The sequence below is a fragment of the Silurus aristotelis genome (genome assembly GCF_946808225.1).
Source record: "Silurus aristotelis genome assembly, chromosome: 5".
Classification (NCBI taxonomy): Eukaryota; Metazoa; Chordata; class Actinopteri; order Siluriformes; family Siluridae; genus Silurus; species Silurus aristotelis.
Window position 1 is genome coordinate 28,964,994 of NC_139578.1, and position 10,716 is coordinate 28,975,709.

General features: G+C 38.6%; 1 long non-coding RNA gene across 1 annotated transcript; it reads left to right on the forward strand.

Moving 5' to 3' along the window:
- Positions 1 to 580: 580 nt before the first annotated feature.
- LOC310726703 lies at positions 581 to 1,833 on the forward strand. Its single transcript, XR_014533811.1, has 3 exons — positions 581 to 771; positions 838 to 988; positions 1,651 to 1,833. It is a non-coding gene; the product is annotated as an uncharacterized lncRNA (long non-coding RNA).
- The last annotated feature ends 8,883 nt before the right edge of the window (positions 1,834 to 10,716 follow it).

Genomic DNA, 10,716 nt, shown 5'->3' on the forward strand with positions numbered 1-10,716 from the left:
GGAGCTTTACAGCAGCAACGTAATCATACCGATGGGAGAATATTTGATCGCAACCATATTATGTTTGATTTGAATTTGTACAGATTTTTCACTAAATCGTGTATCATTATTTTTAGATCCGTTTCAGATTAGCACATTTTTTCGAAAAAAGAATAATGATCGTCTCATAAAGTCTCCGACTTATGATTTGGCTCGTTGTTGATGAATGCTGATGTTTATGTCCAGGATATATCCTTAATATTTTATAAATGAGCAAAAAAGAACAGAAGGTCAGTGTTTGCGAAGGCCGATTAATTCTCTGGGGTGGTACGCGACCCAAAAACGTTTCCGTTCAATATGTATGTAACAAGGTACAACCTCAGTAGCAAGAGACTCAACAAGTGTGTCATAGTTTCTGCGCATAATTCAGCGGGCATATTAAGTTAGCTCCTTGTCTCCCTGTCCATTACATGCACTGTCTCACTGTTCTCCGTTCGAAAGTGCAAACAGAGCCACTCTGTCTGAAATACCTCACTTCCTCTGTGTCGTAAGCTTTCTGGTTTTATTCAGACTCTAGCCTCGAGGATGCATTGCCCAAGAATCCAGATCTGCTTGTTATGGTGGCTATTTGTAACCCTGGGCTTTCCTAAATGAAGCGATTATTATTTTTACGAAGCAAAACAGTAAAGAAATACGTAACGCCCCCGAAAAAAACCCAACCTGAACCTCCTTCTCTGCTCTGTCTCAGTGGCATCGTTTGTCTTTATACGGTCACGACCAACACATGCACCCGTGAGTAAGAAAACAGACATTTTTTTTTTATCTCCGCCTCTGGTCAATTCCATGTTTTTTTTAAAGCACCTCCTACGCTCGTTGCTTGTACATGTTGCGGCTCTGAATGGGTGCAAACATGCCGGATGGATATTCCTGTCGACTCAGGACAAGCAGGTCATTTTTCATGCTGAAATTCTCCCTCAGATTTCTTCCTCTCCAGACCCTCTTCAATCATGTGAGCTGTCCAGAGAGAGACATTTCCCCTTTTTACTGTCATTCCTTATTAATATTTGGATTGTTTTTCATTGCTGGGGATTCGCAATCGAGAACATTCACCACATTAAAGCAGTGCTGAAGGGTGGCCACAGAGAATGTGATCGATGCTGCTTGGGGTTATGTAGGGAAGCATGGACAGTATGATTATGGCACATTTCACGCAAACGCTATGAACATCACAACTATCTTAGAGTTTAAGTCACGTCTAGAGGCTCTCCTGATCCCAATGAGTACTTTCTATGATTTAAGTCATAAATCTTCAGCATTGTTTCTTGAGTCATGCAAATTGTTTCATATTTGCAGAAATCCACGCTGCCCAATATGGTGTTTCAGGAGATCTAGAGATGTCATATAAGGTTTACCTATAAATACAGCAAGGAGGAAATGTGCTTTATACTAAGCTCAGTGAAATTCTTTCTTTGCATATCCCAACAATGTTAGGAAGCCTTCAATGACCTTGCTCAAGGGCCCCCATAGTGGCAGCTTGGTTATAGTGGGGCTTGAACCCCCAACCTTCTGATTAGTAACCAAGATCCTTAACCACTGAGCGACCGCCTCCAAATCTACCAGGCACAGTGGAGTCCTGCATGTCCTGACAAAGTCCTGTGTGTTTTCTTCAAGGTTCTCTCAATGCTGTCAGCAGATTGGCTAGGCTAAACTGCCCCTAGTTCTTGCATGGAGATCTGTGAAGAATTGGAGCCCAATCCAAAGTGCATTCCAAACTCCAGACCAATGTTCCAGGGTTATAAGTTCATGTTCCTGTTCCTGGGTTCCTGGACTCTGGATCTGGAGTAACCATGAAAGTGTTACAATGTGTACAATGTAAAAGTGATTAATGAATAAATAAATGGTCAATAAAATCATTAAACCATTTGGTAAAGGTGGGCTCTAAGTACATCCATCCATCCATTTACGCATCCATGTATCCATCCCTTATTCTGTTCAATTATTCATCCACCTATTTATCCATCCATCCATCCATCCATCCATCCATCCATCCATTCCTCCATCTCTGCATTCATCTATCTATACATCCAGCCATCCGTACATATATACATCCATCCATCCATTCATCCATCCATCCATCCATCTCTGCATTCATCTATCTATACATCCAGCCATCCATACATATATACGTACATACATCCATTCATCCATCCATCCCTCCATCTTTGCATTCATCTATCTATACATCCAGCCATCCATACATATATACATACATACATACATACATACATACATACATGCATGCATGCATCATCTATGCATGCATTCATTCATCTATCCATCCATCCATCCATCCATCCATCCATCCATCCATCCATATACACATACAGCTGGGAAAGGTGGTAGTTTAGTCTTTAAAACATTGGACTTTGGACACAAAGGTTGTGAGTTCAAATCCCAGCAACACCAAATTGCCACTCCGTGGCCCCTGAGCAAGGCCCTTAACCCCATATCCCCAATCCATCCATCTATCTATCACACCACTTCCCCACCCATATATCGATCTTAAAATTGTTTCAGAAAACTCATCGGGGCCCATTTGTTTGTTATCAGATGATGGCGAGCGTGCGTCATCCCCCAGGTGAGCTCGGGTTGCTCACGGTTGTTCATGCTTTTATTCTAAACAGCTGATAGGAAAATGCGATATCCCATTGTTCTTTGTGTCCAAAGGGCTTGCACTCAAATGCACGCTGGTCTTCGCTCGCATGCAAAACGGGGAGAAGATTCGGCCGATAGTTCGCAAGCTGCTGACGCAAGTCTTTTCGGAAAAAAAAAAATGACAGAAATAGACGAGCGTAGTGGCGATAATGACACTTCTCATGTAAGCAAATAAACACTGAGGGGCATGAGGTTGGAGGGAAATAAGCATTTGTTTTGCAGTAGCAAAGTAGTAGTAGTAGTAGTACTTTTTGTCCATTTAGGGTTGCATGTAATAGTCAACCCTCAAACATATTAGTTAACTTGATTAATTAAAATAAAAAGGCACAATGTGTAAAAAACAAAAAGGAAGAAACTTGTATATCCGATGAAGTAGGGTTTCAGTCTTCAGAGCCGTGTTGTAGCTGAAGAACAGAACGACAGAAAGAGGAATTGACTCTCTAGCATTCCCCTTCATTTGCTCATTATCATGTGTCGTGCAGGCTTGTCATGGAGGACATTATTCAGCTACTGTATTACTCTCGCTTTGATCAACTGTATCATTCAATCAGCCAAGCAGTAATCAGTGATTGTTTTTTTCTTTCTTTCCTTTTGTTTTTACGCCGCATGTGGAAAGATTTTATATTGGAATCGCAGCCAGAATGTTAAATACTGTCAAACATTATGTATGAATGATCAACCTTTCCTCAGCTGGAGTTTAGAGACCTATCTAGACTCTCGAATATGAATTCAGTAGTGGTGGTGATTCAGTACATTTATGCATGGCTGACTGATTCTTTGAGGACGGGGGGGGAGAGCAGAAAGTACTGTGTGTGTGTTTGTGTGTTAGTGTGTGTTAGTGGCTCAAAAGTCTTTCAGTTTTATTCTACAAGCTCTGCGTGAAGGATATACGGTCATTTCTATATTTAGAAAGTCAATGAGGTGCTTTTGCTTATGTATATTTATACATTTGAACGGGTCTGTGTATGTGTGTGTGTGTGTGTGTGTGTCGGCCACTGAAAGAATCATGCTTGTTGTGTCACATCCTGGGCGCCTCAGACATCAGGACTAAAATAAGTAAGAAAGAAAAAAAAAAAGAACAAGAAAAGCACGCCTCCTCTATCATTCCCATGGTACATATTTCTGGGCAGCCAGACTTGTGTGCGACTGTGTATGTGCTTATGTGTGTGTGTGTGTGTGTGTGTTGTTTCCCAGACTCCGCCTAATGCGCCTCTCTTGGGGCAGAAAGCACGGTAACATGCCCGAGTTGTGATTTTTAACAGGACCCACGAATGCTGGCATGGGGACAGAGCCTGGCATACTATTTATAGCCCAGAAATCGAAGCCTTTAATGTCGAATGCCTCTAGCTAATGCTGGTGCACGCAAGAACATAAGCATAAAGTGTCGGATCTGCTTCTGGACAGCGTCCAAGAGACAAGGCACGAGATAAGGAGCGAATACTTGTTAAACGAGCTGGCGTTTCCCAAAAACTTCGCCGTAATGAAGCGAGTTTTTAATAACGGCCGGCAGATGTGTCACAAATTAGGGCAGTTTCTGTGAAACCAAGTGACTTAGCGGTGAGGCGTCGCAGACAGACAGCAGCGCAGCGGCGTATCCCACGATCTACTGGCTATTAAGGTTACAGTGCTTTTGGGAAGCGTCTAAGTTATCAAGCGTAGCCTGATGGCTGAGGCCCAGGTCTGGACTCCTCTATATCTGGGAGAAGGTTGTAAACTGTCTGCGAGTTCTCTGTCTGTCGCCGCAGCCGTCCAAAGAACTCCTCCGTCAGTTCTCAGACATTCTTTAAAAAATTTAAACAGGCCTTTTTCCTCAGAACAGGGACTAAAGAGGAAAAGGAGAACCTGAAAAAGTTGTTCTTTCTTTCCATTTGTGGAAATCTCGCCATTTTCCCAGAGGTCCCAGTGATTCGCTGTGGAATTGTTAGGGGCCAAATTCTGACTTGGTTTCGAGAGTTATAATCGAACATGCTGTAAAATAAGTAACAGTGGACCCATGAGGGAAAGGTTGCTGTTTCATGGCTCTCGGGTTTTGGACAGTGTAGAGTTGTACACATTGTCCCAGGTTCTGTCTAGGTTGCATTTAGACTGACAACACTAAATTTCTGGAGTACTTTTCATGAAATACCAGAATCAAATGGTGCTAGCAGGTCAGATGTTTGGTGTTCATCATATTATAATCAATGGCTAGAAGTTTAACAACCATCTAGCAAAAAGCAGAGACCTTAAAAATGGTGTAAAGCCTCACACCTAGCTATGTGTTATCACTTTACACCACGATTGATTACCAGCATTGACAAAATAAAGCTATAGTTGATGTTTGTAGTTCAATAGATATAAATAATTCATTTTTTATTAGTATTTTTAGATACACTGAGCTGCTCTAAAATCTACACTGAGATAAAGTGATATGAAACATGTTTAAGAATGAATTTAGATATAAACTATTACAATTACTATATTTTCACTATATTTTCACTCTTTCACTCCTCCATAATGACATTACGAAGCTGCTGGATGTTAGACACATGGTACTTCTCCACCTTACCGTCTGCTTGAGGATGCCCCACAGGTGCTCAATAGGGTTCAGGTCTGGAGACATACTTGACCACTCCACATTTACCTTCACCTTCAGTAAGGCAGTTCTCATCTTGGTGGCATGTTTGAAATCGTTCATTATGATGGAAAACTGCGGTTCGGCCAAGTTTCTGAATGGAGGGCATCATGTTCTGCTTCAGAATGTCACAGTACATGTACATGGAATCCATGTTTCCCCTCAATAAACCGCAGCTCCCCAGTATCAGGAGCACTCATGCAGCCCCAGACCATGATGCTACCACCACCATGCTGGAGTGTAGGCAAGACACAATCTCCTTGCTACTCCCCAGCAGGGTTTCGCTAAACATGCTGAACACCATCTGAGCCAAACAAGTTTATCTTAGTCTCATCAGAAAACAGTTCTTAATTCTCAAATCCTCTGAGAGTTTATTTGCCATGAGGTGACATGTTGAACATCCAGTGGTCAGTATGAGAGAATTGTACTTAAAGCATCACATTTTTAACTGCTCTAATACAAGATACACATGACGTGCAGCTGTTATCACGTAGGTTGTATTCACTTCTGTTGCCAGCTATTTTGACAATAATGGCTGTATGGTAAGTTATTTTCAGAGAACAGGAAATCTGTACTTATATATAAGCTGCATATTGGCTGGAATATATCCAAGTTTCATTTCTGTAGTAATGTCACTTTTTTGAGATACTGCATGTATATATATATATATATATATATATATATATATATATATATATATATATATATATATATATATATATATATATACAGTGGAACCTCGGAGCTCGCGGCCTCAGCACTCGCGACCTCACATGCTCGCGACTTTCATTCCGACCGGCGACTCTCATTCAGATCGGCTCGTGAGCAACCGCGAGCTGCTCAAACGCTAGTTTTAACATTTCTATTCAAGGTTTATCTCATCAAAATTGTCTAATAATTAAGTGTTATGGAGTGAAATAGTGTTATTTACTCATTTAAATCGATTTCGTATAGTGTTCTTTGGGTTTTTACTGGGTTGGAATGTCAAAATGAACTCGTTAATAGCGCATCAACGCAAATTAATTTTAGCGGCATTCATTTTATTAACTGTATTTACTGTAAAAGACAGTAGAATGGACTTTACTCATAATCTTACATTCCAGTACTCATGTTAGTTCTCACTCTCCGGTGTTCTGTATTGTTTAAAGACTATAATCGCACTCTTGATGTCACCCAAATGAGGATGGGTTCCCCTTTTGAGTCTGGTTCCTAACAGAACATCTAATAAAGTTTTTCCTTGCCACAGTCGCCACGGCTGATCATCAGGGATAAATACACATCGTTCACCTTAACTGTTAAATTCTGTAAAGCTGCTTTGAGACAATGTCTGTTGTGAAAAGCGCTATAAAAATAAACTTGACTTGAGTAAACAAGTCAGTCAAAAAATGTAAAAAAAGACAAAGTATTAAATAAATCTTTCAAAAAGAGATTAACAAATACAATGACAGTATCATGTCACAAAGTAGAAGAACCTTTAGTATTCGGAAAGTAGATCATTTGAGATAAAGTTTTAGAGAGGGCCAATCTTTTTATTCAGCTTCAAAACTTCAACAAAAGCTGCTTCTTAAAATTTGTCTTTTCAGACTTTTTGGGCTGAAAATAATACCAGCGGCGTTAAAACGTCACAGGCAGCAGATGTGTGTGGGTCAGTGTTTCAATTGAAATATCGTGGAGTAAAAAGTACATCTGTTGATAAATGTAGTTGAGTAGAGAGTCAAAGTTGCTTCTATCTTTGATACTCAGTAAAACTCGAAAGTAACCAAAAAAACTACTTAAGAACAGTAACGAAGTACATTCACTCAAATACTTTACAGCATTGTATAGAGCCATATTTCTATATAGTGTCTCTTAAACAGTGTACATATCCAAACCAGACCAGCTCAGGTGACACGCTGTCCCCATAATCAGACTGATTCAGAGTGACAGCACAGATATTGTCACTATAAAGTGTTACGACTCTGGTTTCCTGTGACCCTAAAAGGTGACAGGTGTGAATATATATATATATATATATATATATATATATATATATATATATATATATATATATATATATATATATATATATATATATATATATATATATATGTGTGTGTGTGTGTGTGTGTGTGTGTGTGTGTGTGTGTGTGTGTGTTTGTGTGTGTGTGTGAGAAAGAGAAGATTTGGAAAGACAGACCATCTGAGGTCGTAGGTGTAAAAAAAAAAAAAAAGAGGCTAGCCGCAGTAATTACGCTGGCTAACGATTAGCCTTGCAAACTTACCAGTGAGTTCAGGAAGAGATATTTTAGGTTAATGAGTGTGTAAGAGTAGCATTCAGACCTGGGAAGAAAGTCAGCTGGGTTAATGTCAGATCTTGGGGTGGGATCGTATTCCTAAAAAAAAAAAAAAAAAAAAAAAAAAGAAGACATTTGACAGGCTTTAAAAATGTATTTCTAATACCCTCCACACTTCTTAAAAGATGTTGCACTAGATTTTTCTGGAGATTTGTGCTTGTACTGATGTAGGTGAGTTGAGGAGGCAAGGGGTGCATTCAGCATTAACGTTCATCCGAATAAATTTGGAGCTTTTTAGCAGGAGATCCTCCACATTTACCAAACCCATAGGAAGCAGATCTTTATGGAGCTGGTTTTGGGCACAAATTTCATGCTGAGAGAGTGTTTGGGTCTCCCAGTTCAAGTGAAGAGGAATTTTATGCTACTGAATCCAAAGACTCATTTACAATTGTTTACCTTTAACTTTGTGTTAACAATCACATCTGTCTGGAAAAATCAGGTGTCCCAATACCTTTGCCCATACAATATATTGCATATATAAATATAGCAAAAAAACATTTTTTGGAGGAATCCAACATTTATATTATAAATTATATTCTTGTTCTAATGTGACATCTTTTTTATTATGTAATGTATTATTTCATAATCCCAAAAAATGCAATTTGGTGCTTCTTTGCATAATGTTTTCCCCCGTTTCTGAAGATATTATTAAAGAAAGAGACAGAGACAGAGAGAGAGAGAGAGAGAGAGAGAGAGAGAGAGAGAGAGAGAGAGAGAGAGAACAGGGCAGCTGGTGAGGAAACGACTAGCTGCTACAACGTTACGATGTGCTAGCATGGGGGAAATGGTTGTTGTTGACGAGGAATAAAACACCTCAGGGTGGGCAATTATAGGAAGATAATGAGCGTTGGGGTGGGGTGATGAAGCCGAGTTGCTCCGGCCATGCCAACACTGAACACTAAGAAGTTTCCTTTTCGTTTTATTCATTTTATCTCGCCGTTTCGATTGTGCAGACATCATATAGTAGCTAAAATCTCAGTTTTAAAGAATGTATTTGTATTTTATTGTATTGTATTTCTTGTATTCTTTGTTATTGTATTTGATTGTATTTCTTTCAATTTGATTGTATTCTTTCTATTGTATTGTATATTCTATAATTCATTTTATTGTACTGTATTTTATAGTATTTATTGTATTGTATTTGATTGTATTTATTTAAATGTATTTTATTGCTTTGTATTTGATTGTATTTTTAAAATTCACTTTATTGTATTACATATTATTATTTATTTTATTATATTTTATTGTATTTATTGTATTTTTTTTTTTTTTTTACTTTTAAGACTGTAATTGTTTTTTTTAGCAGAATAAAAGGTGAATAATTTCATCTCATTGACTTCAGAGGGAAAGAAATCCAATGCAGAGACAAGAGTGGGTAGAAGTGTGCAGGTTACATGCAGGTGTGAAGTTTTAAACAAATCCAGAAAGAATATCAGGCTCGTTTTCTTTATTTTCTCCTTCCTCTCCGACACTCGCTCTGTGCGGTCTCGGCCTTTAGAGCTCCATTACACTGTACTTATGGGCTTTAGAGATGTCAACAATGTTAAGGCAGCTGTATTGTTTGCTCAGTGACGCTGTCAGAGGGACTATCGATCACATCGATCCGGGTATAAACGAGTCACAAATTATTCTAAAATTTATATACAGTGACTTATTATATTTAATTATATAAAATAATTATAGAATTAAAAAGGGGACAATGGAATAAAAAGTAAAAAAAAATAAAAATGTAAAAAAACAGAATAGAATAAAATAGAATTTACAGTAAAATAGAATAAATGAAAATAAATAAACCAACAAATAAATGAATGATAATAATAATAATAAAAATAATTGAAACAGAAATGAAAAGTAAAACAAAAATCCAATGGAATAAATAATATAAAATATATACTATTTATTTTTATTTTTTTATTATTATTATTATTATTATTATTATTATTTTATATGATTTATTTATTTATTTATTTATTTATTTATTTATTTATTTATTTATTCATTTATTTTTTTATTTAATTTCTCATCATAATTCTCCTAAAGGAAGAATGGAACAGCTCACTTGAGGAAAAGGAGGAGGAGGAGGAGAAGGTGTGGGTCAAACAGGTCATGAATTTACCCCCCTCCTCCCATGGAGAGAACAGGAAAGGTGTGTGTGTGTGTGTGTGTGTGTGTGTGTGTGTGTGTGTGTGTGTGTGTGTGTGTGTGTGTGTGTGTGTGAACTTTTGCCTCAGCTCCCACTCAGCCCATCAGCCAGCAAATGGAGCAGAGCAGCAGCTCTGCAGCTGGGCACAAGTGAACACACACACACACACACACACACACACACCTACACACACACAAACACACACACACACACACACACACACACACCTACACACACATATTTAGACACACTTAGACACAGAGAAGCTCTTTGTGTGCTTGATGAGGGCCTGGCAGTGCAGGAGCAGAGGGCTTCGGGAGAAATTACGGCCACCAGCCATTATCACACCCATGGCACACCATCATCTGTCTTCTCATTGGCCCTGTCACCTGTTCGTCATTTAGCAGCCAATAACCATTCATTACACTCAGGAGTCCGACAGGCATAACAGGCCCCAGTTCAATGGCCCACAAGTGCTCAGAGAGGCCTCAGAGACTCCAAGCAGCATGTGTGTGTGTGTGTGTGTGAACTGCAGCATTTTGTACAGTTGTTACATCCAAATAAATCTAATTAAATTACTTTTCTTGTCACATGCCTGAGATCCTTGCCTTTGTTGCTATTTGTAGATGAAGGTCGGGTTGCCAGGTGTGTGCAATATTCTACACAACACTATATGCAGTAGCAAGAAGGCCCCTTTTATTTCTCTGGTTTTTACTATGCCAATTTTTTCCATTTTTATTTTCCATCTCCTGGTCTTTACAACATATTTTTATCATTCCGATTCTGCATTCGGATGGACCATCAAAAGTAATAATCACTAGCCTACGCTTCCACAGGGTGACGCTGTACTGTGTTGGATTTGTTTTCATTCTTATCAGTCTGGTTTCAAAAGTAAAAAACAAACAAAAAAGTAAATACTAAATAAAAAATCCAAC